We start from the raw sequence: 26899 nt of genomic DNA, 5'->3' as shown, positions 1-26899 counted from the left end.
GCACCACGGAGGTGCAACGTCTGCACTGGCGCTCAAGACTGCCTCTCCAGTTTATTGCATAAAGGATGGAAATAATAGAAAACGCAATGGCAATCTTACACTCCTGCAGCTGCTGGGATGCCTGGCCGCTGCAGCACGGGATGAGCTCCTCTGCCTTGATGATGGCATGCTGGGATCAGCCCCTCCGAGGAGCTCTGCGTGCACTAGTGCTCTTACAGGGTGGTGCTCATGATACAGATTCACCAGTCACCGACAGCAATTGAGTCCAGCGTGGGGACTTAGCTTTGAGGAGTCTCTTGGACAATATGCTCCAAGGTCCTTATCTCATTAGTAAAATCACAGTTCCTGAATAGGTGTATATAGTATTTCCAGTGGATTAGACAATGCATGATACATATGCTCAATTAACTACGCATTGATTATGTGTACATTGGTTACACTACTGGTGAGATACACCATGATTAAGTAGCAAAGGCCCAGCATCCGTAACACGGAGGCGTACATCTGGGTAGCCATGGTACTGCACATCACTGGCTGCTGAGCGGTTGCAGGTTGCTCAGCATACGTGGGAAGGCAGCAAGCATGCAGATGGCTTCTCATACAATAACTGTACTCCTCAGTCAATCATTTCTGGGTCCCCCATGACACACACAGAAACAGCTAAGCCAGTGGTTGGTTCTCCATATGAAACCAAATGAAGTCAAGGAAAACTAAAAATACACCACCAAAGGGCACTGGGATCAGACAGCTCAGACGAACCCAAGGGCCTTTCGTGCCACTTCATGTATATGTGTGAACTGTGTCCCTGTGAATTGCTAACTCGTGCTTTAGAAGGGAGTTAGATGAATGAGATTCCCATATCAGAGCTAATGCCCCTTTGAAGTGCTGCTTTGCCTTTGTGTGCTTCTGTTTCTGCATTATCAGAATGTCTTCCACAAAGCTTTGTTATCACTGGTAATGAAGAACTAAGAGGCAAATTTTTCTATTCAAGGATTGAGTAGTTTAAAAAAAAAATACTTCCCTGGATACTGGAAAATCAAATACAAGACTCCAGGGCAGAAGGGCTAATTAAAAAAAAAAAAAAAAAAAGCCTGCTTTACTACAAAAACCCTTGAGGGGAGATAAAAGCTGAAGGGAGGTGCATGCTTGAATAATAAGGCCTTAATGGGTTTGGGTCCATGTCTAATACAAAGCATTGATTTTGGCTGCTTGATGAAGTTAGTTATTCGATTAGAATAATGTAATTTAAAGGGACACTGCCCACTAAGATCACTATGTTGAAGTCTGTATTGATGTCGTAAGTAACTACTACTTTTTAAAAAAAAAAAAAGAGACTAGAGAGAAAACAAAAATCCTTTGGGTAATCACTTTATTTCATACAGCTGGCAGAATTAGTGATGTGTCTTGGCTTCTCTCTTTGCTGTGTCCACTCCTTGCGTGCTTTGTTCAGCCTCCCAGCAGCTCCTTGGGAGTAGTAGGTGGCTGGAGAAGTAGAACTTAAAAAAATAAAAGGAAGACATGACTGTTAAACAGCAGCAAAAGCTAGAAACTGGCTAGATAGAAGCCAGGGACAGGGGGCATTTTCATAAGATATTTTAAATATTTTATTTGAAAACGGGCTATTTTCAGTTTGAGAGTGCCCACTTAAGCAGGTGGGAATTAGATACATAATTCCCAGGGCAAATGTATTGTTTTATTTAGAAAAGACAAATCAGGAGTGAGACTGGACCACTGACACACCTCAAGATATTAAGAGTAGTGCTCGACTATCTAACTTTAGACATTACAATATACGTCTTCTTCTGAGTTTGCGGTTTGAACTTCCTTTGTAGTCATTGGGAAGAGCATGAGTCACTTCACCCCAATGCAGACATCTAAAAGAGGGCAGATGACTCATGCCTTATAAGTATCTACTTTTCTTCACTAATTATCAAGACCAGCTTAGATGGAGATATCTGATGTCAGGTGAGATGACTCCCACTGTGACTGGCCAGACTACTTAAGATGCAAAATATGAAATCAAAGAACAATTCATGCAGACTGTTTAGCCCCTGTGTGATATGTTATCCTAATTGGTGACTTGATGAGAAATCTAGTGTCTCATTTCTCACATCGACATGCACCAGTCAGAGAAGAAAGTCACCATTCATTCAGGACTGTCCTGGTATGCTCCCACCCCACAGGAATGACAGCCTAGCAGCGGCAAGGTTGTGGGTTAAACCCTATGGCCCAGGTTATGCGGTCAATCAGATCAGGTGGCTGTGGCAGTCAATTTTAGTCTGAGCATCTGTGAGAACCATACTCCAATGGCAATATGTGGTGTAGGAACATGAATGTCAGCAAAGCAGCAGGTTTTCAGTGTCAGATAGAACCAGGCAGTCTCTCCCTTTTTAAATGCCCTGTTTTCAGTCATCTTGCCTTGTCCTTCTCAGACAAACGGTGACAGTGGGCACTGGTTCATCCACAGCTGGTGAGATGCAATTGCAAGAGTCCCTGAAGAGATCACCCGGAAACTCCTGTTTGTTGGTGACTCTAGCACCATCACAGGCTTAGGAGGCAACCTTTGTAGCATCATCCAGGAGCTCAGCCTAATCATTAGTATCGAAAAAGCGGGTTTTCCCCCCAGGCCGGTGAGTGTTACAATTTCCTTGAGAGGCCAGCTAAACAGCTGTTGGCAAGCTTATCTATCTTGGTACCCTTCCGTTCCTTCAAATCAGCAGTAATTGCTGCATTTCAAAAGCAAACCTGCCATTTATTCATCTACAAAGTCGTCTTTGGAATGAATGAAGGATTCAGGGCTCAGCCAAAATGACCTTGTGTCTGACACTTGTTATTTCTGCACTCTTCCCTGGATGCTGATCTTGGGCTCTGCACAGTTGCCTAACCCAGCTTCTGCAAATGCTGCCCGTACTGCATTCTGGATCTGTGCTGCATGGACATGGACTCTGTCTTGCCACAGTTTCCTCAATGTTACAACCTGATTATTAAGATCTTAAGAGCACTGGGACATGCATTCAGTGAGGATGGGCCACTCTGGGCTCCTAAGCAGTACCTTCATAGCTAGTTAGCTTGGAGCAAAGAACAGCTAATGGCCAGGACAGTGCTTTCAGGATACCTCGAAATCATCCCGCTGAGCCAGTCAAAATTACTAACTGGAAGGGCAAAAAATTTGGACACAGGCATCTAGAGACAAATCTGTGACCACAGCTTTTGAGGCTAACGTGGAGGTCAGAAGTGAGGAGAGGATGCTTAAAGAAAACCAGTTAGGCACTTTTGCAGACATCTAAAATTCACGTGCCCAGCTTGTAGCTGTGCACGTTCCTCATAGACTGGTGTGTTTTCATATGACTGCACAAAGAGTTGGTTCATTGGCTAAAATTAACTACAGCACATCTAGGAAACTGGCAGTATAACAACACCCATTAATCATAATAATACTTGCCATACTTCCCCTAGTTTCCGAAACAAAACTTGTTTAACCATTCAAACGTCACAGTGGAATTCTGCTGTTGGGTCTCGCCATCATTACAAAGCAGAATCTGTTGCTGAAGCTCGCTCAAGTGTTGTCTTGGGTAAGCACATTGCTCTAGGAGCAGCAGAACAAATGGATATCTAATTCCTACGGATTTGTGTCCTGTTTCCCCTCATCTGCTTCCAGCTATGCCCTTGACAGCACTTCCAGCTTCCACCTAGGTCATCTGATAAAGTAACATCTATGATACTTTTCCTTCTGAGTCCATGCACTGAAGAAAACTAGGATTACGCAGATCTGATCGCTAAATCACCATTTATCCCTGTAAGTTGAAAATTCACCAGTTGTGGAAGAAGGGCAGGACAAAGGGAAGGGTCATGGTGTGGGATTTTGCCCTACTGCAGAATCAGATATAGTAAAACAGAACACTGTGGACACAAAGGCTTTGCCTCACAGACCAGAGGAGGAGAGCAGTTGTGTGTCAAATTGTCTTTTTTTTCATGTCACTAACAAGTGTTTTGAAATCCTGTCATTTAAAACCACCTTGGCATATTTGTTTTCTCTCTCCCAGGCTTGTTGGGGACGTTCAGTTTTGAACCCACTTCTCAGTTTCCTCCATCCCTGGCAACTACCAAGACCCACTTGCGTGCCAGCACCTGCACCTGCTACAGACAAAAGGGTGAGAGATCTAACTCACCAAGTCCTACATTGCTTTAGTTCAGGGGCTATCAATTTTTACGAGTGCTCATAGATTGCTTGGATCGCTTTTTTTGACTACACAAGTTCCCAAATAGCGGTATTATTATTTATATGCATCAAGTCTCTCATTAACTCAGATCCTGCCCTCTAACAAAAAACCCTATAATGTCTCTTAAGAGAGGAGGTTGCTTCTGAGTCACTGGCAGAACAACTTGTTCTTTGGTCTCATGGGCTCCTCAGTATACCTGGCCTTTATTTCTCCCTCTTTCTGGTTTTACAAGTCCTCTCTTGGATTACAATCATCTGCCAGAGTTCTGCAAGGTGGCAAGAAATGAATAGGAACATCTGGGCGTTTCTCTTAGAGCTGCCAATCAGTATCAGTGTTGAGTTAATGACCCGGTGCTCGTTCACACTGCCAAGTAGCACTGAACATAAGCTTGGGGATGATTCAGCAAAGAAACCTAAAAGTTAGGGATCTATCCTTACTTTTGTGATTTGAAGGCTGTTGGTCAGAAGTGATTAAGCATCGAAGTGTGCACGTTATAGCATGGCCAGATAACTTGGCTAGCCATGCAATGACCAAGCTAATGAGGAAAGATGACCTCAGTCTGTTTACGAGAAGCAAAATGCTTCCAGCAATGTCCAGATGGCAAAACAAGTTGGTGTGTGGTAGCACCTCACTTCCACATGGCTGGGTGAAATCTTGTGTGAGAAACAGCGGTGTTGGGACTGAGTCCTGGAAATCCTCACACATGCTACGCTATCAGCACATGGGCAGTGCTGTTTGAGTCAAGAGTACAACTTTGGCCTCCTTCAAACACAGTAGCCAGGCTTGTGATTGCCTACCAAGGCAAGTTACATTCAAAAGCTTCTTGCTGCTGGGATATGAGGACCATGGTGGGCCGTTGATATTGTGACGTAGGCAGAGAGGTGTGAAGACTTGCTGTCCTCTTGTGACAGTGACGAATGTCTCTAAGGAACATCAGAGTTGCTCCTCTCCTTAGATGACGGCAAAGAGCATGCCTGACCAGAAGCACTAGCATCACTGGTCACTTTCTGGCAGGCGGGAAATTAACTCATCGTGACACTGGGAACAGTGAGATTGGGTTTGCAGTTTTCACTTGTTTGTTTTATTGTTTACGTTGAGAGAACTGTAATGAGATAAAGTGCCCTCTGAAAAAGCAAATTGGTTTTGAATAGCTTAATTAATGGACATAGTCACCTACTTACAACCTTTTTTTTTTTTTCTCTCCAAATAATGGGGATCTGCAGTCTACATAGAGTCAAAATCAGCACATGCTTTATGATTCAGTGCTCAGGTATTTGTTAACAATAATATTATTAATGGTTGATGAGGAACTGGGCATAGTTCTTCTGTTAAGGCTCTCATTGTTCAGGTAGGCTATACATACATTCAAATGTAGCCATACAGCTAAAATACTTACCACTAAGAACAGGGAAACTTTCTAGTTCGTTTTTTTATTTTCAAAAAAAATAGAACCCAGTTATAACAGAGAATTAAAATATGACAAAATGATGAACAACCAACTGACATCAACTTTATGGTTGAAGTGCTGGCCTTCAGCTGAAGTGAAAACATTTCTTATTTAACCTGTGGAAATTGTTCTTGCAATTACTGTTAATATCGATTAAGCTGATGGATTTACAGTTGTAGCATTCTTGGTCACAGTTTAACAACAGTGAAAGGAGAACATTTGTGCCACATTCCTGCTGCCTGTTGGAGCAGGAAAAAGATGCAGTCTCACGGTAGCACAGGCATGGCTGCTCCCTAACCTGTCACCTCCCATGGCCTCCAGGAATTACCTGAACCAGGTAAAGCTTAGAGAATAGTAAATGTGACAAAAGTCTTTCTCAGAATACCTAGGGGATTCACAGAGCAGTAGCAGAATTTCCCCTCCCTTGGACTCCACAGGAAAGAGGAATCAGAAGAGAAAGACTGCTGCTTTAGGCAGGCAGGGAGACCACTGGCTTGGGAGGGACTCGAAAGATGCAGGGAAAAATATCTTAAGATACGTATTAATGGAAGCTAAAGGCTCTCTAGGGTTTCCTTTCAGTCTAAAGTGTGCCCTGCCAGACCAGTACTATGACAGAACAAGGGGCAGGTTATAACACTGATATTCATGGTCCTCAGTCATGACACTCTGTACCGTTTTCTTAATGTTAGGTGGGATGTTTTTATGAAACACAGCTCTTCTGTTAAGTTTCCATAGGGTCTTCCTTAAAAGGAGAGCGATGCTCTTAATCTTAACAGCACCTCAGGGGACCCAGTGCTTCAGTACCTTCTGAAGTCCCTGCAGACCTTAAGGGAGCTTCAAGCTGTTGAGTCAGCTGTAAGGCTTTCACCTCCTGAGACATTTTTGACTATGTTTCTGGTGAGGGATTGCTTAGCAGAGTTGAAACAGACTTTTGGTTTTGCACTTACGTATTGCTAATTGTGGTGCTGACAGACCAGCACAATGTTATGACATTAGATGTGATCTTAATTGTCTTGCAGGGTTTAGATTTTTGAAGTGCTCTGTGCTTATCCCCTCTGTGTTGGTCTCTTTTGAGGTCAGGTTTACCCTGAAGATCAAGATCAGGTCTCTTGTTTCAAGTGCAAAAACAAGCTACTGTACAGTAGTGCAACAGGACATCTCCTCCCATTTGACTAAGAGACAAAGGAATCCATGGCTGAATTTCTCCCACTTCCCAGGTTTCTTTTTGGCTGCCTTGCTAAACTGCACAGGACACTGTACTTCCATTTTCTTCCTCTTTTTTCCAGTCTAACATACTTGCAATTTGACCTTGGCTTTTACTTGTCTTGTTTTTTTTTTTAAATCTCATTATTCATTTTCACTACCACGTTTAATGCATTGGTCCTGAATATCCTTAAAAGAATAAATATGTTAAATGTGTTCTGCTCTTGAAGCAACCTATCACAAAGAGGTTTTCCTTGGAACATAAATGACACCTTCAAATTTGTCTTCTTTCTGTAAATAAATCTATTCTAATGAGGTAATTTGTGCCAAAGCGTTTTCTGTTCTCCAGTGTTAATCTCCTTGCAAATCTCTTCAGGCCCTCAGAGTCATCAGTCACAGCTCTCCAGAACAAACGTGGGCCGTGGTGGCACATGGGCCTGCAAACCAATGCCAGGCTAACCAGGCAGTATGAGCAGGGCTCTCTTATTTGATTGAACCTTGGGAATGTGAATTCCCTTCCTGCCATCCTTAAGCAATTTGGTTTTTTTCACAAACATGGCAGAGAACCCCTGGCCCAGAGATATAGCTTTCTTTAAAGTACTACCTGTACTTTACCACAAACATTTGCCTAGCAGAATGCCCAGGTTTTCTACTGCATCCTTTGGAAAACAAACAAAAGTTACCACAAATAACAAATACTTCTGGCTACTTCATTCTGATCCAACCTATACAGCATAAAGAAAAGTCATTGAGCTACCATGAGATGTCATTGATGCATTACTGTCCTGGTTTTAGCAAGGATGGAGTTAATTTTCCTCTCAGTAGCCGGTGTGTTTTGGATTTCGTGTGTAAAGAACGTTGATAAAAACTCTCTGATGATACCAGTTGTTGTTAATGAGACCAAGGACAGTGTCTGGCTTTCCAAGTCTCGTTAACATCTTGTTAACGTGCAGATGTGGGAAGCTGGGCAAAAGACAGACAGAATAATTGATCCAAATTGTCCAAAGAGAGTATTCCATGCCATAAACGTCATGCTCAGTATATAACTGGGGGTTGCCCATGGGACGGGGCATCAATTCCATTCGGGCACCCTTGGCATCCTCTGCTTCTCTCTTGCTTGCTGGCATTGTTCCTGCTACCTTCTAGCTTGCTGCCCCCCCCTTTGCTTGCTGCTCGGTGTTGTTCCCATGATCGCTGCTCGGGCTGTGTCGGTTATTCGAATATCGGGTGGTGAGAAATCGTACACTGTTCATTTTGTATATAGCAATATCCTTATATTCTGTTATCTTTGTAGTTTTTAGTATTTTAGTAAACTGTTTTTATGTCAACCCACAAGTTTTCCTTTCTTCCCAATTTCTCTCCCCCGTCCCACTGGCTAGGGGAGGGTGAGCGAGAAACTGTGTGGTGATCCGGGCTAAACCACCACAATTACTTACGCTTGGTGTTCCTGCTGCTGGAAATGCTCAAAAGAAAATTAAGAGAAATAGTAAACTGCACCTGTATGAATGATGCCACTGGGTTGAACAATTAGGACTGTATTGTCCAGAAGTTTTTTATTAATGGTGGATCAAAGAAGACAAATTTCACTCAGCTTCTTAAAACTTGCACAGGGCTAATTAACTACAACTCTACAGCACCAAAATGCAGAATCCAGTTTTTCTTTCTTTTCTCATTAATGCAAAGTTCTCCTGCAATGAGAGGCTGAAAACACCATTATCATACCCAGCAACCACACCGGCGATGGGGGTAGAGGGATTTAAGACATAAGTGGAGCCTGAAGTGGCCAGCCAGCTGACTGGGAGTTGCACAGAGCATTCCCAGCAGATGTCCGTTTCCCAGAATTAACAGAAAACCTTGGAAAGCAGAAGATAACATAGCACAGACTTGAAGCTACCCTGTCCTGCCTTAGAGGACTGCAAAAATAAAAATCAGAGCTTTTTCCACAACCTTGCTCCAGGTGCCGGACTCAGTAGGAACAGGATCCAGTTTTTACTTAGAATGGGGCCTTATGTCTGATCAACAAAGTTATACAACTTATTTTGCAAATTCACAGTCACACAGATTAACAAAACACAGACAAAAGTATGCAAATTAAACTCTTCCTCAGCAGCCATTAAAGCTACTGCTTTTCAAAGGAAAAGTATAAGATTATGTACTTGACTTTGTTTGAGTATGTACAAGAATAGGTGCTACGTCTGCAAAATGTGCATCAAAATGTGTAACAAGAAACTATTAAAATAAAACACAAAATATATTAATAATTTAGAGATCTCATTTGTATGAATCCACTCCATAAAATATGTGTATGTGTGAAGGGGAAGCCAACTGACCATAAGAGAAAGTAAAAAGCCATGAGCTCATTGTGGAAGGAAAGCTATTTTTAGTCAAATTTAAAAGAAATGCTTTCTATTCAAGGCTTCCTATCATGCTCTATTAAATTATAAGGCTGAAAACAGGTTCCGATTTTAAAAGAGATGGCACAGCAAGATGCGGTGTGTCAGAAATGTAATTGTATATTGTACGCTGAGGCTCTGCTTCGCTTCAATTTGTTGGAGGCCGACCAAACGGGAAAGCTGAGAATCTTAACCCTCAAGAGTCCAATCCTGCAGTTCTTGTATACAGCAGTAATATTTCCCCCTTGTGTAATCAACAGGGCAATTTATGTTAGTTAAGAAAGCACAGGAAGTAAATCCCCCAAAGTACAGTTAGAGTCACTGGGGATGGAGGTGAGAGCCATCTCTGAAAATTAGGCCATAAAGATCAAACCCACATAGGCTCATATAGTCTTTAAGATGAATGGAAATTATCTGTTGAGAGTCCTCCTCACTATGCAGGGTCCCTCTCAATGGCAAATGAAACCTGGGTGTCTTGCGACTGAATACACTTTGCAAATCTGGCTCCAAGCGCTGGTAACACTGAGCATTTAACTTGACAAACATCTCAGGAGGCTTGACTGAGATTAGTCCATGAATACATGAGCTGGTTTGTGCTGTACTTACATCAATCTCTACTTTTCTTCTAGGCTCTTCCTCTTAACCCATAATATGACAGGGCCATATTTATTTGGTGTTGCCCACAAAGCTAAAGGGCATTTGATGATGGATAAAAAAAAACAGAGAGAAAGCGTGAAGAAATGCCATTTGCAATTTGAGGGAGGAAACAACAGAGTGACTCACTCGGAGAACAGTGAACTTTCTGAGCCACAAGACTCTCTCTGCAAATTTATTTACCTGGAGGTCTGGTGTAGCTGGTCCCTGCTACAAAACTTTGCCTATGGAGGATTCTGACTTGCAGGGGTCCAGGAAAATGAATTGGAGGGAAAACCAAATCAAATGGTGTATTCTTCTCTCACATTCATGCTGCCAAAGGAAAATATGAATGAATCATGCAAAACCTCACAGGAGCCCTCTGTTTCCCTACAAATGCTTTATGCTTAGCACTGGTGTTGTTCTGCAAATCATCTGTTGTATATGACTTGGTCATTTCTTCACAAGCATGTATTCTACATGCTATAGAATACAATTTTTAGTTCCTTCAAAATTCCGTCTTGTCGAAGGCTTTGCTTTTCCTTTAAAATTTCTGACGGGCTTTGAATGCACAGAGTGTCCTGTGTCCGACTTCACTACTGCATTAGACATAGTCAGGGTGGTTATAAGCTTCTTGACAACCTTGCAAGCCAAGTTTGGCCCTTAGTGTGTTACAAGGGGAAAACAAACAGCATGGAAAGCACCAAAGTGTGGCTTACACAAAAAGGCTTAAGAAAGAAACATCTTTCTCCATGAACTCAGCTGGACTTGCTGGCTTCATCGATGTTAATGGAGTTATTCCAGCCTACACCAGCTGAGAATACAGCCCACTAGACTATACATTGCCAGGTAAAATAGGGTTTATTTTCTCATTTGTCGATTCTGCCATCTGGCACAGCCTTCTTACGTCCTTCTCCATTCACTATCCTCTGAAAACAACTTTGGTGTTGTCTATAGACATGTCATTTTTTCCTTGCCAAATATTAGCTTTATGACTGAACACTTCTTCTGATTCCTTCTGAAATCACTTCACAACGTCACCCTTTTCCCCCTGACAACACCCTCAGGTGTCTATTATGCAACATTGCGTTGTGTTTCCAGGTGCAGTATGGGTTAAAAGAATACAGCTCCAGTTTTGCAAACATTTGTGCAGCTTCATAGCTTTAATGGATGCTGGTGACTATAAATAATAAAGAGAAACTAAATAATACACTCCTTCCTGTGACTCACATGTAGGTTGGCTACATTTCTGAATCTACCTCCTGAGAGAAGCAGCTTTGCCTCCATTTTAAGACAGACACATACCGTCTTGTGATGGCACTGCAGGGTCAGACTGTAGCCCATGAAAAGTCATGGATGTCACATGTACCAGAATGAGACATTTAAACTGAAAACTCTGATACAAAGCACAGTCTCCCACAAAGGCCTGTGCTCATCTACTGAGGGATGGGATTAGGAATTCTTCTGCAAAGATTCCCACATTTAATTTCCTTTGACTGGATAGCTACAGGAGGTTGTTCCTGAAGATCTAGATGCAGAACTCCAGGAAATCTCCTGGGCTTGCTCTCCACCCTCAGTTCTTTCTGACTTCAGGGACGGTTAGGGTTGTCCACCCCTCTCAAGAGTCAGTGGTTTTGGACTTTCAGGCTGATAAATATGCTAGGTTATAGCCTTCCTCCCTCGGAGTGAATGGTAACCGGCTCCACAAATCACCTCATTGATGTTAGCCAGTACCTAAGAACTAATAGACCCTTTGCAATGATTGAGGGCACCAGATTCTGATGAAAAATTACATCAGATTTAACTTTTTCCATTTTGAAGGGTAATAACTAGCTCCTTCCTTCTCAATGGGGCTCTGTGGACTAAGGAAATAGAAAAAGCTTTTCTAACTACATATAAACACCATCTCAAACTGTTAAGTGTAGAGCACCAGGTCCACCTCAGGTGTAGCAGCTCTTCAGAAAGAGGTCGTTCATTGGTAATTTCAGTTGCTTGTTCCTCCCTGTGTGTTCTTACCTGCTTTTTGGCTACTTCTTGACCCCTGGGAAGAGAAGGGCAACAACCACAACTCCCTCTCCAGGCCCAGAGTGTCATGGGATGGAGCAGTGAATGAATAGGTAATTCTTAATGGCTCCCACGTCACTGACAAATGCAGTAACAGGTTTACTTTTCCCATAGGTACCACTGAGTGGACAGAAAATATATTAACAAATTCCACCTATCAAAAAGTGCTGCTGAGCTCTTCTCTTTTTGAGACATACAAGAAGAAATGCATTTCTCTGGTTGGTACCTATCAGCTAAGAGTTAGCAAGAAGAAAAGGTGGGAAGCAGGGGCATCAGGGTGAAGCTTTTCAGTGTTGCTCTGACCAGAAGAGTTAAGGCACAGCACAGGGAGTTACTTTGAACCTTCAGTTCCCATGGGAGTTCTTGGGTGGTCCTCAATGTGTTTTGAGACCAGGGCTTTTTTTAGGATAATATGTATGGGTTGAATCACTTAGAGTGAATAAACAGCAACTCAAAAATAAATTGTGAATGTAATGTGCAGGGTAGGTGACCTGACAGCAAACAAAGCAGAACTTTTGATCTTAAGACAAGTTGTTTCTCTTCTGGGTGGTGTCCTTTGATTCAGTCTGTGTTTGTAAAATGATTAGAGAAAATGAGACATATTGCAGAAGATCAGGAGCAGCAAGAGCCAAACACAAGAGAAAACATTTAAATGCAAAGGCAGGGGTGGCAGAGGGGCCATAACAGCGAGACAGCTCTTCTCCATTTCACTGGTGCTTCTTTCCCGCTTGTAAATACACTGCTGGGAGATTAACTGAATGAAGTCAAAATAAGGGTGGGATGCAAAAAGAGAAGCCATGACTGATTTCTACAGCTCCCTAAAAACTGACTGGCAAGCTGGCGTAGCGAATCACTAAATACCATGAATGATTTGCAGACCAAGATCAAAGAGTAAAGAGGACACAGTTCACCTAGCTGGGCATTTGTGCAGGGCTTTGACTACCTGAAGCCTCCAGAAAACCATTGTTTTTTCTCTTCTCATCTCTAACCTCTTTTCACCTCTGTTTCCTTCTAGACTCAGCCATGTACTTGTTAGTCTACCTTCTCCAGTTCTTACAGACTTCATCAGGTTAATTAAGGAGCAGAATTTCAGCTCATTTCAATCTTTTTTTTTTTACCAAGAGGAAATAAAGCCTAAGAATTTCTGTTATTTTCTGTTCCCTTCCTTCCAAGTGCTGAACCTTGTATTGGATGAAATTTTTAAAAATCTCCTTTTGGGAAAAATAAGGATTGACTGGTCCTGTGCCTGATCCTATTTCATATTTTACCTCCATCTGAATATAGTGTCTTGTAATGGACCTATGGAACTGGCAATCAAATTATTCTAGTGTATATGCAGTTCAGATCCAAATAGCCAGCTATGGGCACCCCATAAACGTAAATCAAATCAATCTGTACAGCAGGAGAAATTTGTCTTATCCAGATGCCCAGAGCTGACAAAATATGTCTGAGACCTCTACTAAAAGGAAAGTATGATGCATAGCAAACAGCTTGGAGAAAGAGTAGCAATCAATACACTGAAGACAAGAAATGGAAAACAGGGCTGTAAATTTAAGCATCCCTAATGCCACAATACTTCTGAAGCAAGTTTGACAGACCTCTGGTGCTTTTATGGATACAGCAAAGTCATGTTTGAGATCTTCAAAATCCCCACTGAAGCTGCAGTTCTGTCAGAGCCTAAGCTGACCTAGGTTGCTGTTACCTCTTTATTACCTGCTCCTCTGCCCCACGACACTGCTGGCTGGATTTTCTGGCTCTCCCTCACACTGGCAAAAACGTACCTAATCCTGCAGTGAGTTGGTTTGAAGAGCTAAATTGGAAGAAAATGCTGCTTCCCCTCCCTTCCCCCCTCCCCAAAATGAGTTGCTAGTTTCTCTCCCTTAATAGGCTCATTGTATGATCAGACAAACATCAGTGAAGAGAAGAATGGAGAGTGCATCTAAGGAAAGGTGGAGGGCAACCCCACCTTAGATCATACCAAGCTGCTCTGGAATTGCAGCTTTAAGCATGCAACCCCACTCCCAATCATGCATATGTGTGGATGTGGATGTTTCAAATGACCTACACATTCACTTTACCTCAGTCGTGTATTTTTATTCTGATAGAGGATTCTTGAAACACTGGGTCCACTTGCTTCATTGGTTAGCCACATGGAACCACCATAGTCTTTGGCATTTAAACTTCCATTAAAGAACAAAAAATGCTCCTGTCCATCATGGTTGCTCAGGAAATCTTCCTAGTAGGACCCAGCTGTGCAGTGCTTCCTTTCTTGAGTCTGAAAATAGTCTGAAACAAGACTGATGAGAGAGGTAAACGCTGCCCAAACTGCTTGTTTCCATTCAGGCTTTGACTCAAAACTTTATTGACGCCATTATAAATGTCAACATTTGATACATAATACATGAATACATTTTAGCAGATGGAGAGGAATGGAAATGAAGCCAAGATGTAGTTGAGGCTGGGTTTGGAATTGCTGGAAGGAGGAGGATGAAGAACTGAGAGATGCCAAGAAGGAAGTAGAGCAGAAACAGAGAAAGGAAGATGGGAAGGAAGGAAAGATAAATCACTCCTACTGAGTTGTGCTGAATCAAGCACTAACAGAGTGAAAAAACAATAAGCAGTGCATTACCTTCTGCAGCAAAAGATGAGGCCTTGCCTTTGCTCATTCTATGAAGCTCCCTTTGAGATGAGCAGGAGTTGTGCTGTGGACAGAAGGCAATATGCTTGCCTGTATCCATACCATAGCCCATTCTCCACACCCAGGCATGGAGTTTGTTCTTCTCCACAGGATGAACAGGACACCCCCTCGGTCAGGGACAGCTTAACTAAACCAGTCCATTAACCACCTATTTTAGATTAACAAGAGTAACCCACTGCCTAAAACCAATAGCTATATCAATGCCACAAATTGCACTAAACTCCTGAAAGGATTTTGTCATAACTAAAAATTATGATCCTTGTAGATTAAACTGATATGGGACGCTACCATTCATCACTCAGAAATATAAGAAGTATAAAGAAATTTATACTTTTAAAAATAGCTCATTGCTATGCAGCAGGAATACATGCAATAGGGATGAACTGTCTGCAAAACAGTCCTTCCAATCTGCCAATCATAACTATAATTTTAGGGTCTAATAAAAAGATGCCAGAGGACAAGATGAGAAAAAATGAGCAAGCAAAAGGTAGTCTTAAGATTTTGCACTCTGAGGATCAGGTTACCAAGAACTATTATCATTACCCACATATGAAACAGGCACAGAATGCGATGTTCAGAAATCCCTTCACATTTTCTAAAGAGGAGCTTCTATGAATCTTCTCCTTTCTTCCTCTTCCTGTGTTGTTTATGTGCTGAATACTCACACTTCTTTTCTTAGAAACACAGTTGATGTGTCCCAAAGTCTCTGCATTTAAAAGATAAGCGTATTAATTCATTATATTCACTAGTCTCATGCTTTTCTTTCACAAAATATGAAAGAACCACCACAATTCAATACTTAAAGCAAATTTCCCTAGGAAAACAAGGGATCTTTTCTATTTCGGATACTTGGCAGCTTCATTTTCATACAGCAGATCAGTTTGTCTGCTTTCGCTCTTGGAATTGCTTATTTAGCCTTCAGCAAGTGCTATGCACAAGCATAAGTCTGACAAACTTGATTTATGTTAAGAAATAATTTTTCTGTTGTCATAGAAACCACTGCAAGATGATCCAGGCATGAGTAAAAAGTAACAACGACAAGCAGGCTGCTGGTTTTGCCAGTAAAATTCCCCCTGTTGTTGATGGTCCCACCAGTAAATTCCTTGCCCCTAGGCAAAAAGGGCAAAAAGATGGTATCTGGAAGGATGGCTGAAAGGAAAAATTTGCCTAACGTGTGGCTTTAGTGTCATAAGGCAGGCACATTTCCCAGTTCAGAAGAGAGTGTGGAGCCAGCACAACTTCTCCTGCAAGGCTGCAGCATGGGGAGCAAAGTAAATGTTCCTTTCGAATAGGGAGCAAAACCACACTAGAAATCCCCCAAGCCTGTTACAGAAACCTCCATGCCACGGTGGAGAGAGACAGAATAATTTGCTTCTCTTATGCCGAGGGTTTGCTTCCATCAGCAGGAATGAATCATACCCACACGTTAATGTTTGCACAGCTCTTGCCACGGCGCTACGCATAAACAATTTCTGCTTCAGTAAGAGGAAGCATCCACCTGGACAGTAACAAATGTAAGGGAGTAAAAGAATCAATGAACACCGATCATCACGACATGTTTATGTAGAAGCATCCTCACCCGCCCCAGCGCTGCCTGCCCACGAGCTCCGTGCCCCAGTGTAGGCAATTACATCCTGCCTGATATAAATAATCATTCATTGCCATTTTTATGCAACACGAGCATGAGTTACTCAGTTTCCACCCTCACTCATTGACATTTTAGGTACGTTTATCCCCAAGATTTACAAGGGCAATGAACATCGCTAGTACTTGCCACTACAGCTGTCAGACTGACTCAACGTTCTCTCCCAAGGGAAATCTGTTTCTGCATCTGCTACTGTTGGTGAAGCTTACAATGGGCTTTCAGCTGAAGGGCTGTTGCTGTGGATCTGCAACCTCGCGAAAAGGCAAAAGAACTGAAGTGTTACTGCAAAAAAGTCAGAAAACCTGTAACTTTTTGTGCAGCCTTGGAGTTCCTCTAAGCAACGATTGGAAAAGCCAGAGGATCGTGGTCCGGAAAGCTCCTCTGCTGCAATTAGTACCGGAAACAGTCCAAAAAGAGGAGGGCATGGATGGATTACAGCTTCTTTTTGCCTCTAATGCTGACTAGTTGCAATATGTCAATAATTAGAAGAGAGTTTAGTGAGCAAATACTGCCTTTTTCTGCCGGTGCACTGTCCAGAGAGTTTTATTTCCCCTCTACTATTTAACATTTGAAAATATTTGCCAGACAATCTCTCCAAGTCCTTTCTGATCTGAAGCTTGCCGATACCAATTTTGCAAGCGTTCAAAACAGAGGCAGGTCTGGTGCTGCTTCTGATTCCTGATAAGGTAAAATCAGCTTTTAGCACTGGGTGTGCCATGGATTGTGGAAAGTGAATTCCAAACTGGTACTTTCCAATATTCTCTGTAAAATGCATGCTTGTAGGCTTTCTCTTTGCTAATAAGGAAAAACAAAGTGGAACACAAGGGGCAGGAAGACAGCTGGATTAAACTTGCCTAATGATTTTAATGGATATTAGTGGACTTTTTTTATAATGCTTACTGGAGTCTAGTTATAAGAATCTGAATAGAAAGCCTGGTTATTTTCTTATTTTCTCAAGATACACAAAGGTGTGCATGGGGGATGGAAAATAAAACCAGAACTTAACTATTGTCATGATTATTGTTGCTAGATTATAAGAAAGTGTCTATCACCTGCCACTTCTTCCCTATGTGCATATGTACACATCTCTTTTTATGCTCACTGCATGTCCACAGCTTGTCTTATACATGCATCTCGTTACGTCTCATTATCACATCTCATTCCCATGCTCTTTATAGTGCAAAACAAGGTGTGCATTTGGTTATGAAAATGCTGGAGGGGGTGAGGAGGTTTTTGCATGGGAGATGCTGTATTATCATGTCAATCATTGCTCCTTCTCTTTCTTAGTCATTGCAGATTCATCCTGGATGAGCCCCAACTGGGATGCTTCTGGCACTGGGGAAGCTGAGATTTAGAGAGGAAATTCTCAGCCGAGGTCCACTGGCGTATGATTCACACACTGTTATCAAACTTGCACTATGGGCCCCGAAGCTTTCCTCCTTCTAGGCTGAAAATCTGGTTAGAGCTAAGCATAACTTATGGGTTGCTGGGGGCAGACTGTCTTTCCCAGCTGAACTCTTTCACTCTGGGCCTGCATATAATCCCCCTCACCTTTTTTCTTTTTCTTTTTTTTTTTTTTTCCCCAGAAGAAGGGCTGTTGTCTATTAACCAGCCTACCTACTGAAAAAGGAGTAGAAGATGGAGATCGCAGGTGTCTTCACCAGCTTTATAGTACCCACCGATGCTGGCTGGGCATGCCGTTTCTACACATCATCCAGGCTCCTGCTGCAGTTTGTCCCCCATGACTGAGTACTGAAGAGCTTTCTGCTGTTGTAGCCTGCTGCTGAGACGCTTCTCTCTTTCTCTTTGGAGGGGAGCTGCGAGTCTTGACCTATGTTCAGCAGGAGGCATCACTAAGCACTGGGACCTGAAGGCTGCCAGGCTGTCTTGGAGGGAGCTTTCTTTTTTTTGGAGGCAGCGGGGTGTGCAGAGGGACTACAGCGGGAAAGACCTAGGCACCTTCCCCATGAGAGAGGAGTAAGAATGGGTGGAAGGAGAACTGCAGAAGCAGCTTGGCAGCATGTCTGCTCAGAAACAGTAAAACAAAACCCATTGAACTGGAATAGCAAAGGCAGTGATCCTTGAAAATAAGTGCTTAAAGTCACCTACACGCTCAGATATCATGGCCTTGACTGGGGTAATTGCAGATCCAGCTGTTGGTAGAGGCTCTGTTGTGGACTAAAGAGGGAGAGGTGGAACAGGAGAAGGGCTGCAGGGTTAGAAGAGTCGCAGCAGCGGGCAGGGGCTGTGGGAGAGAAGAGGTCCTGCATTTGGTGGGATATGACTATAAACCATGCTGCTGCCAAATCAAACGGTGTGTGTGTGTGTCCCCACCCCGTCCCCACCCCATTTGCTTCCTTTCTTTTTTTTTTTTACAAATAACCAGTGACTTAAAGACAGAAAGCTATAACAGTATGCCCTCCTTTATATTCTAGAGCATCACCCTTCTCCCTGCTGTCTGGCACCTTGCCCATTCCCAGCAGGCACTTTCAGATGCAGATTTCTCCATCAATAGGTATGGCGGGGCTCTTTGTCCTCATCTTCCCCTACCTTCACCAGCGGCTGGGCTGCTGGGGGCCTTGCTCTGATATCAGAGGGAACAGGGCCCGGGTAAGAAGCAGCACAGAAAAGGCCCCCTGAATGCTGATTCATTACCATACAAATGGAGGAACACCCAGGCTATGCAGAGGGCAGTATCTTCATAAATACCAGACAAAACAATGATTACAGAGTGCTTCTGCACCAGTTAAAATTCATCCTGGACAGCTTGGATAACGCATATCCATATACACTACATTGGATTTGCTTAGGATCTGCAAATGGTTTATAGATGTCTCCTGAGATAGGGGCATTGCCTGGGGTGTGGGGGACGTATCTGTGCAGTAACGTATCAGCAAGCTGTGACAAGGAGACAGATGAGGACAGGCAAGTCCAGATGATTCCCATTTATCTGTGTACATGTGGCTCAAAAGCCAGCCATCCCTGAGGATTCACTCGGAGTCCTAGCTGGTTGCTACGCCCAAATCTCTGGTGCGTCCATAAACATGGACCAGCTCATCTGAGTGTTTCCTGATTTTGCAGGAAAATAATTTTGATAGCTCTAGTCCTAGTTACGGCCCGTGGTTCACTGGAAACAAATGACAGAGGAGCTTGAGTTAATACAATGCTGAGGGCTGTGGGATATACCGACAGCAGCTCTGAAACCAAACACAAATGACAACCAAAGTGCTTGTACAGTTCTTCCACCTCCGTTCACCCACCCTCCTCTCTTGCAGGAAGGAGGACTAGGATGGAGAAGGGTGATGCCACGTGAATGCAGCCCTGCATTGCGGCTGCACGTGCTCTGGCTGGGTCATGTGAGTTAAACATACAGCGGAGACAGATCCTGAAGGGTTGAACCTGAACAATTTGGCTAAAACTTGGTTCATCAATTCCAACTTCTTTCTTGCCACTGTGGAAACGTTTTCTGGAAGCATTATATAATGTCTGTTTACACAGATAGCCATACAACGTGCTGGATTTGCAACCATATCACATCACCTTTGAAAATACCATATTGTACCTCTAAAGACCTGATCAGGTAGGTAACAAATACTTTGATGACAAGTACTCTGGAAGGACTTTAAAAGCACTGCCTGCTGTGGAGAAGAAGAGGAACTAATTACCCTTTCCAGATCCTCTATGATTTGTGAAAAAAAAAATATCTCCATGTTTCTTTGAAAATCAGCATAAGGCAATACTCTCTATAGAAATCTGCTTTCTCTCCTTTCAGATTCTCACTTTTCAGACATATCCATTTTCTGGTATGTGTAACACATGCAGGCCTCCCAATAATAACTATGCTTTCAGACATTTATTAACCAGTAGAACTGGGAGATTGGCATATCCCAGGTCTGGAAGAGGAGGATAGGGAAAAGATCTTATGAGCTCCGTGAGAACCAAAATTTGGAATATAATTCAGGATTTCTTGCAAATGTTGACCAATTGACCTGCCCATTGGACCTGTGCCAGGCTGTAGCCTCATTAAGAGATTCCAGATTAATCATACGCCTCTTAGGAAGGCATCTTAGCGAGCTTTTTTCTACAAAGACTATTGACGTGCTTCCAGTTATGTTGGACTCTGGTAAAAACAATGGCAGGATTTTTGGCATGTGTGTTACAGAAAGAGGTGAAGAGGTATGCCAGGCTAGTTTAGCCACAATTTCAGCATCAGTCTGGCTAAATCTGTTTCTAAATCAATCCAGTTCTGCTGCCTCCATGACCAAACCACACACAGAAAGGCCTTAAGAACTGAAACGATAAAACCCCAAGGAACAGCAGTTTATCATGAAAACAACAGGGCTGATAATTAAACTTCTACCGGTGGTCTGAGTTGCCAGTTAGCTCAGTTAGTAAACAGTAATAGAGAGAGACAGTTCAAATTCTTTACTATCTGTCTGTGGGACTGATCAGCCTTGACAATGTTTCACCCTACCTCTCTAAAATGGGGTGAAAGGCTCTATTCAGGCAATGGGCAAAGCTGTTTCCATCTGGCATACTTCTCCTTTCTCATGAGTTTCCGCTAGCTGATTACTAAGGAGCTGTTTTGTATAAACCCCCACCCACTCCATTTGCCTTTGGACTCCCAGCTCATTCTTGTCTCATTACTTCAGTTTTGATGCCCGCAAGACATTTTAATAAGAATTAATTTCCTATGCGAGAAAGCCCTAATACGCACCACACCACGATGCTAACGAAAACCAGTAGGTGCTGTAGCATCTGATTCCTGGGATTTTGTGATTAATTGTGACAGCAGCATTAACAGTAAACATATTTATTTTATGCCAGCTGCTGATTGACAAAATATTCCCCTATTATATGCCAGTATAGGTCATATCTATAAATCCCCAGGTGAATTCAGAAGTGGCCTCTCTAGCCACTACAATTTCTACATGATAAAGTATTCCCGTGATCATTTTTTAAGATATATCCTGCTCTGTGTGAACTTACAGGGGATTTTTGCAGAAATGTCTATCACATGTTCTGTGCTTCATGGGTCTGCTTAGCAGGCTAGCATTAGTGGCAATTTGTTTTCTGACTGGTATTTGCATAATTTGGATATCATTATTTCTATAAGAGTTCTGTTTTTCTAAAGCTCTTCTTATCATAGGGATCTAGTATAAAATGTATTGAGCCTCTGTGGTTATTAAGGTCTTTCTACTTATTGTTTGAGCTTCTTGCAATTTGTAGTATGTTTTATCCTGACAAAATGATAAAGAGGTAGAGAGTAGAAAGGGAAGAACTGGATCAACAAGAGACAAAGTGACTTGTAAGTTGCCCAAATAATCAAGTCAGATAGCTGGGAAGCAAGGACAAGTTTCCTTGGGACCTACGCTGCTCTCTCCAAGCACTGCACCCTCTTCACAGTTTCTGCCACTGGGAAGGAATTCTTCATGTGAATAATTTTGGACTTAATGACACGTTTTTAATAATCTTTAGCATCCTTATTCAGTTTTACTTTTTCTCTTCCGTTTGCAAAATGCCCTTGATAAAAATGGAAGCGCATTAAGATTTCTCCTTCAGTCTCCACAGCAAATAGGGACCTGAATCAAAGATCTGGTTTGAGCTCTATCAGTAGAGGCACATCAGATGAGGTGAGTTACAGCTGATGAAAACTGCATTGTAATTTTGTCAGAGAGAGCAGATGATCAAATATGATTTTAATTGAAGTCTGAAAGTATTCTGGAAAGAACCATTTTCACATAAAGGCAAGGAGAATTACTCGAAATATAAGGAGGCAGCTGCAAAAAAAAAAAAAAAAGGCTTTCCAGTTTCTTCAGCTGAAGGGGTTTTATTTATTTGTGAATTTTCTAAAGCAATATTTTACTCCACCATCACTGTTTAAAGCACTGCACTCCACAACCGTCATTGTGCATTTACATTTTTCTTTGTTGCTGAGGACAGCCAGCTTGAATTAGAAGCTATTCATAGCCAAATTCTGGAGTATCAGGATATTGGCTCAGATGTGGCAATGGATCAAAGCAGGGCTGCTCCAGCCCTTCTCCTGGCCTTGCAGGGGAGGGGGTTGAAGGGCCACGCAGCATTTCCTGAACTGCCACTGTTCCTGACTGACATCCTTTTTGCTTTACTCTAACACGTCAAGCTGTCTGTATCCCTCTGTCAGCTCCAGGCAAGGATGCCAGCCTCTAAGATAAGGGCAGCGTCATCAGGCAAGGTTGGAGTCATGTCAGCCACCCCAGCTTAATCTGCCACCGCATGGGTCTGTACGCTGCCAAAACTCTGTCTCACCGGTAGCAATTGCTTGTAAAACCAAGTCTACAATAGCACTGACTCCTTTACAAAAGTTATCCCTTCACCCCATCTCAGGGATTTGTCAAAGTCCTGAGTCACTGAAAGCCTCACAGAGGCTCTCTGACTCGGGTTGTGATCCCGCAGCCCTGGCTGACAAGTAGCCCTGACTCATGCTGTTTGTACCAACGGGAGTGTTCCCTTCACTGAACCACACTCCTGAACACAAGGCAAAGGAGCAGGTGGGGAATTTAATATTAATCTCAGAACACGAAATTATTACCATTTGACCTAGCTCACTGCTCCCCAAAATACACCTGAAATTTCATTTTAAAAGATCGTGTTCTGCAGAAAGCAAGTCAGTGCTCTTAGCTGGGATTATATCAGTTACTCCCTAATACTGGATGGAAAAAAAACATTGCTTTTAATACACTCTGCTGTGTTCCTAAAGGCTTAGGAACTCATGTCAGCTGAATATATTCATACTGGATGTTCAATCACCACACCAGATATGCTCTGCAAACTACTCACCGTTAAAATGTTAGTGGCACCTCCTTGGATAATTTGCTATCACCAGACGGTGTGTCCTTTGGGTCCTCTTAAAAGCTGAAAAGGAAAGGATGGACAAGAACATCATATGATAACACTGATGCCGAAATGATTTAATTCAATGTTATTACTGTACATATGGAATTTTTTTCCATGTTTTTAAATGTCAGCAGGGAATTTTCCTAAATTAATGCATTCATTTCTTGCCATTTCTTTTACATTCTTTCTTTTTTTCTTCCCCTTTCCTTTCTTCTTTCCATTGTCTCCTTCCTCTTCTTTCCTCTTTCCTTTTCCCCTTCTTTTCCTTTTCCCTTTCCTTTCCTTCTCCTTTTCCTTGTTTACCTATTCTACTGTAGTCCATTCTGTGTTTTGGGTTTTTACTATTCTATTACTTTTTATTTCAAGAAAATTCTAGCCATGGGATATAGTTTTGCATGCTTTTGCTCCTAATAATAATTACGGGCCAAATTTTGCATCCTCTAAATTTGAGTGGATAAATTTGGTGTCATTCCACTGATATTAATGGAATTTAAACTGACACCAGACTCTAACCCTACATTTTAATGATCGATTTGCATGGTCTCAGCTGTGAGACAATTTGTCTTAAGCCCCCATTAAATCAGAAAGCGAGTGTTTCTGACTAAGTATGCCAATCATTCTAGCTTATCTAGTGAAAGATGCCACATGCTTTCTCCTGCTCTAGTCTTATTTTTTGACAGCTACTTATGCTATTCATTGTCTAATTGGGCCTGCCAATCCTCCCTGTACGTCCCAATCTGTCCAGCCCAGACACAAGAGTCTGAAACATTTTTTAAATCTGCATATGGCTGTTGATTACAAGAGACGAGGAAAAAAAAATACAGCCTCAATGTGACAACATGCTTACTTCTATATGATTATTGTTCAGAAAAATAAAGAACTGCAAAAATTAAAAGTAGAAATTATATCTGAGTACTTGGGCTTCCTGACTATAAGAGGAGGAAAGGTACAACGGGCAGGATGAAAGCCACATTTTTTTCTGAGGCTTTCACACCTGCAAAGCAGTAAGGGCTAAATCCTGCCATTTGTTGCTTGCTGTGCTGTGAAAGAGGAGGAAGTAAGAGCTGTTCCCAGCTAGTATCAAATGGTAGGAAAACCCAGTGCACAGCGCAGGGTGTCTGGAAGAAGAAGATGTCCTCACACGTAGCGATGGCTGGTAGGTTAGGACCTGCATTGCCTCTGTGCAGAGAAACAAGAAGTTCTTCGTGCTGAGTCTCGCTATGAAGTTCTGCTCGCCAACACCAGGATTCCTCCGTGGAGGATATATCTGCCAACCTCTGCTTAACCTTACGGTTGCGACTTGCCAAACAGCATGCCAACATTTGGACTACAGTTTCTCAGCGGGGCTGGCAGAGCTCTGACATCCGCCGGGACCTGATCCAAAGCTCATGGGATTCAACGGGGGGAAAAAAAGTCCATTGATCTCAGTGGCTCTGGGTCTGTCCTTTTGCTCGTTTCCTTTGATGATTTATACAACACTGATGTGCATATCTCACTTCTGAAGCACACAGAGCACATGGTTTTAATCTCACCATTTCCCTGGTGACAGGGAAGGAAGTGTGCTGGCACCTAAGACATTGAAAAACACTCATTATTCTCTACGTTATTATTATTTTTTTTAATTCCCTATGGAAGGTAGAAATGACAAAGAAAAATCACAAATAATTTGTTTTACAGTCTTTGCCTGCCCTTAAAGGCACAGTAAAATATTACAAAGTGCAGATTTTTGTGTGTGTGTGGAAAAATGTATCAAAACGGGAGGTAAGAGAACATTAACAACAAAAAGCCATTGATAAACAAATTACCCCTATCCTTAGGAAAAGCTTAGAGAGGGAATCTTTCCAACGTACCAGGGAATTCTCTTCTCGGATTGGAAGGTCAGAACATTTCATCTTTGTGAAGTCTTCATTTGTAAAATCAAGAATACTGGAACATTGGTAGCAGTGCTCTACTAGTTATGCCACTCCAGACCAAGTCCTACAGTAGCGGTGGCAACAAACCACACTTAAAATAAGTCACAACTCAGGATTCCTTGTGTCCTGAAGACCAGTTTTCAGGGGCGTTCAGAGGTTGCCATGCTGGATGTCAGACCCAGTACCCCGTGCAGTTCTTCAAGGGATGCCCCCACAGCACTCAGGTTCATGGAGGCAGAGCACCTCCTGCCCACTGGAGAGATCTACAAACGGACAGTGGCTTTCATAAAGCAGGAGGGATGCTTTCCTGTATTTTCAGATTTTCATTCCAGTCCAACACCTTTTTTCCCTTTGTTTCCTCACTGGCTAGTGCAATTTTTTCAGCACTAGATGTCAGTGTGGACTTGCAATACCAGATTGCTCTCTATTTTTTCCTTCAACAAGAGAGGAAGAATTGCCATCCAGGACAAATCCAAGTCTCTCCAGCCTCATGATGCGTTTCCTACAAAACAGGTCCTTTCTTTACCATTTGAACTCCATGTGGAAAGTGTAGAACCTCATTCTGTCCTTGACTGGGATTAATACAGCTGCAAAAGGGCCCTATTTATTTTGTGATTATATCACATCTTAGTTAAAGATGAGTTACCATGACTCCAGAGGAAAAGCTTTGTTTAGAAAGTCACAGAGAAAAAGAAAAGGTTCTGAACTATCTTGATGAATTGTGACCCTGTTAAGTTAGCATTGTACAGGAGCTCCATGGGGATGGTTAATCCTGTAACTAACAGTACTCATCCGAACGAGAACCTACTGACAATACAGCGACTTTGCATTCCTATTGTCTAGAAAGACACTGCATCATCTAGAAATGTTTTGCTATTCCAGGCAGTTGCAAGGACTGTTCTGACTTGAACCTGGTTTATTATTTGCCTGGCATTTTCTGAATACTGAACTGAAACCAGCTTGGGGCAGAGCAACCGACCAGGAAGTGCAGGCTGGCTTGCTGAAGTAGTGAAATGACTGGTTTCTATCACTCTTTGGAACATATTTTGATTCTTTAAGAAATTTAAGTCCCTCAGTATAAATTGTGAGTGGTCTCTTCGCTGTTGTGGGACGGCTGAGGAGGATGCATGAAGGACCCCAACCCCTCATTTTGCAAGGAGCAATCTAGAGCAAGACACGAAGTTCCTCTTGCTCCTGGAGAAGTACGAACTAGGGAAGGGCAGAGTGGGGAAAGGAGGAAGCCAGTTCGCAATTCTGATTTCTCATCTCTTACTTTCATAGGTTCCGGCTTCTGTCAAGTGGATCTGAGCCAGTACAACAGATGGAGCCTTTTACACCACCCTCGTGCTTCGTTTACACCAGACATGATGCACAGAAGCTGAGGCAGAAAATGCTTCTGGCAGAGAACACGAAGCAGAGCTCTCTGACATTCCTCCCAACTCAGTATAGTTGCGGCTGCAATCTAGGCCTTCAGAAAAATCCAGTTATGTGCTTTTGTATCCCTCACTATGCGCTCGTTAATAAAGTACTACCCCCATACATACAGTAGTACGCCTTGCTTTTATTGTACTTTAAGGTTGTGACTGTTGCCTTCTGTTGCAAGATGTATCCTGTAAAACAGCTTGTCTGCAATCAGCTTCTGAATACTCATTTACCTGTGTAATATTCACTGCGTCAGGACTTTAAGTGCCTTATTTATTAACTATCATGAATTGTTCAGACAAGGCTCTCCATAAAGCCAGCTGTCTCTCTAGGTGCAGAAGGATTTCGTGGTCTCACACTCTACGTTGCAAGGCAAAACAGTGTA

The 26899-nt window shown here is 42.5% G+C and overlaps 2 long non-coding RNA genes across 3 annotated transcripts in view; both read right to left on the bottom strand.

The window, feature by feature from the left end:
* Positions 1-1460: 1460 nt before the first annotated feature.
* LOC147601644 (uncharacterized) overlaps positions 1461-26899 on the bottom strand; it is a 31251-nt gene continuing 5812 nt past the window's right edge. The window contains exons 3-4 of the long non-coding RNA XR_015257922.1: positions 23123-23197; positions 1461-1482 (exon numbers count right to left, since the gene is read on the bottom strand). This is a non-coding gene — a long non-coding RNA (uncharacterized LOC147601644). The remainder of the gene's footprint in view (positions 1483-23122; positions 23198-26899) is intronic.
* LOC147601645 (uncharacterized) lies at positions 14078-16555 on the bottom strand. 2 transcript variants are annotated; one of them, XR_015257921.1, is made up of 5 exons: positions 16433-16555; positions 16082-16156; positions 15202-15364; positions 14590-14662; positions 14078-14246 (listed from the first exon to the last, which is right to left on the bottom strand). It is a non-coding gene; the product is annotated as an uncharacterized LOC147601645 (long non-coding RNA). The 2 variants fall into 2 exon arrangements; XR_015257920.1 differs by having other exon boundaries at positions 14078-14662.

The sequence above is a fragment of the Chlamydotis macqueenii genome, chromosome 2, assembly GCF_036417535.1.
Source record: "Chlamydotis macqueenii isolate bChlMac1 chromosome 2, bChlMac1.mat, whole genome shotgun sequence".
Taxonomy (NCBI): domain Eukaryota; kingdom Metazoa; phylum Chordata; class Aves; order Otidiformes; family Otididae; genus Chlamydotis; species Chlamydotis macqueenii.
This window is presented reverse-complemented; position numbering and strand designations above follow the sequence as displayed.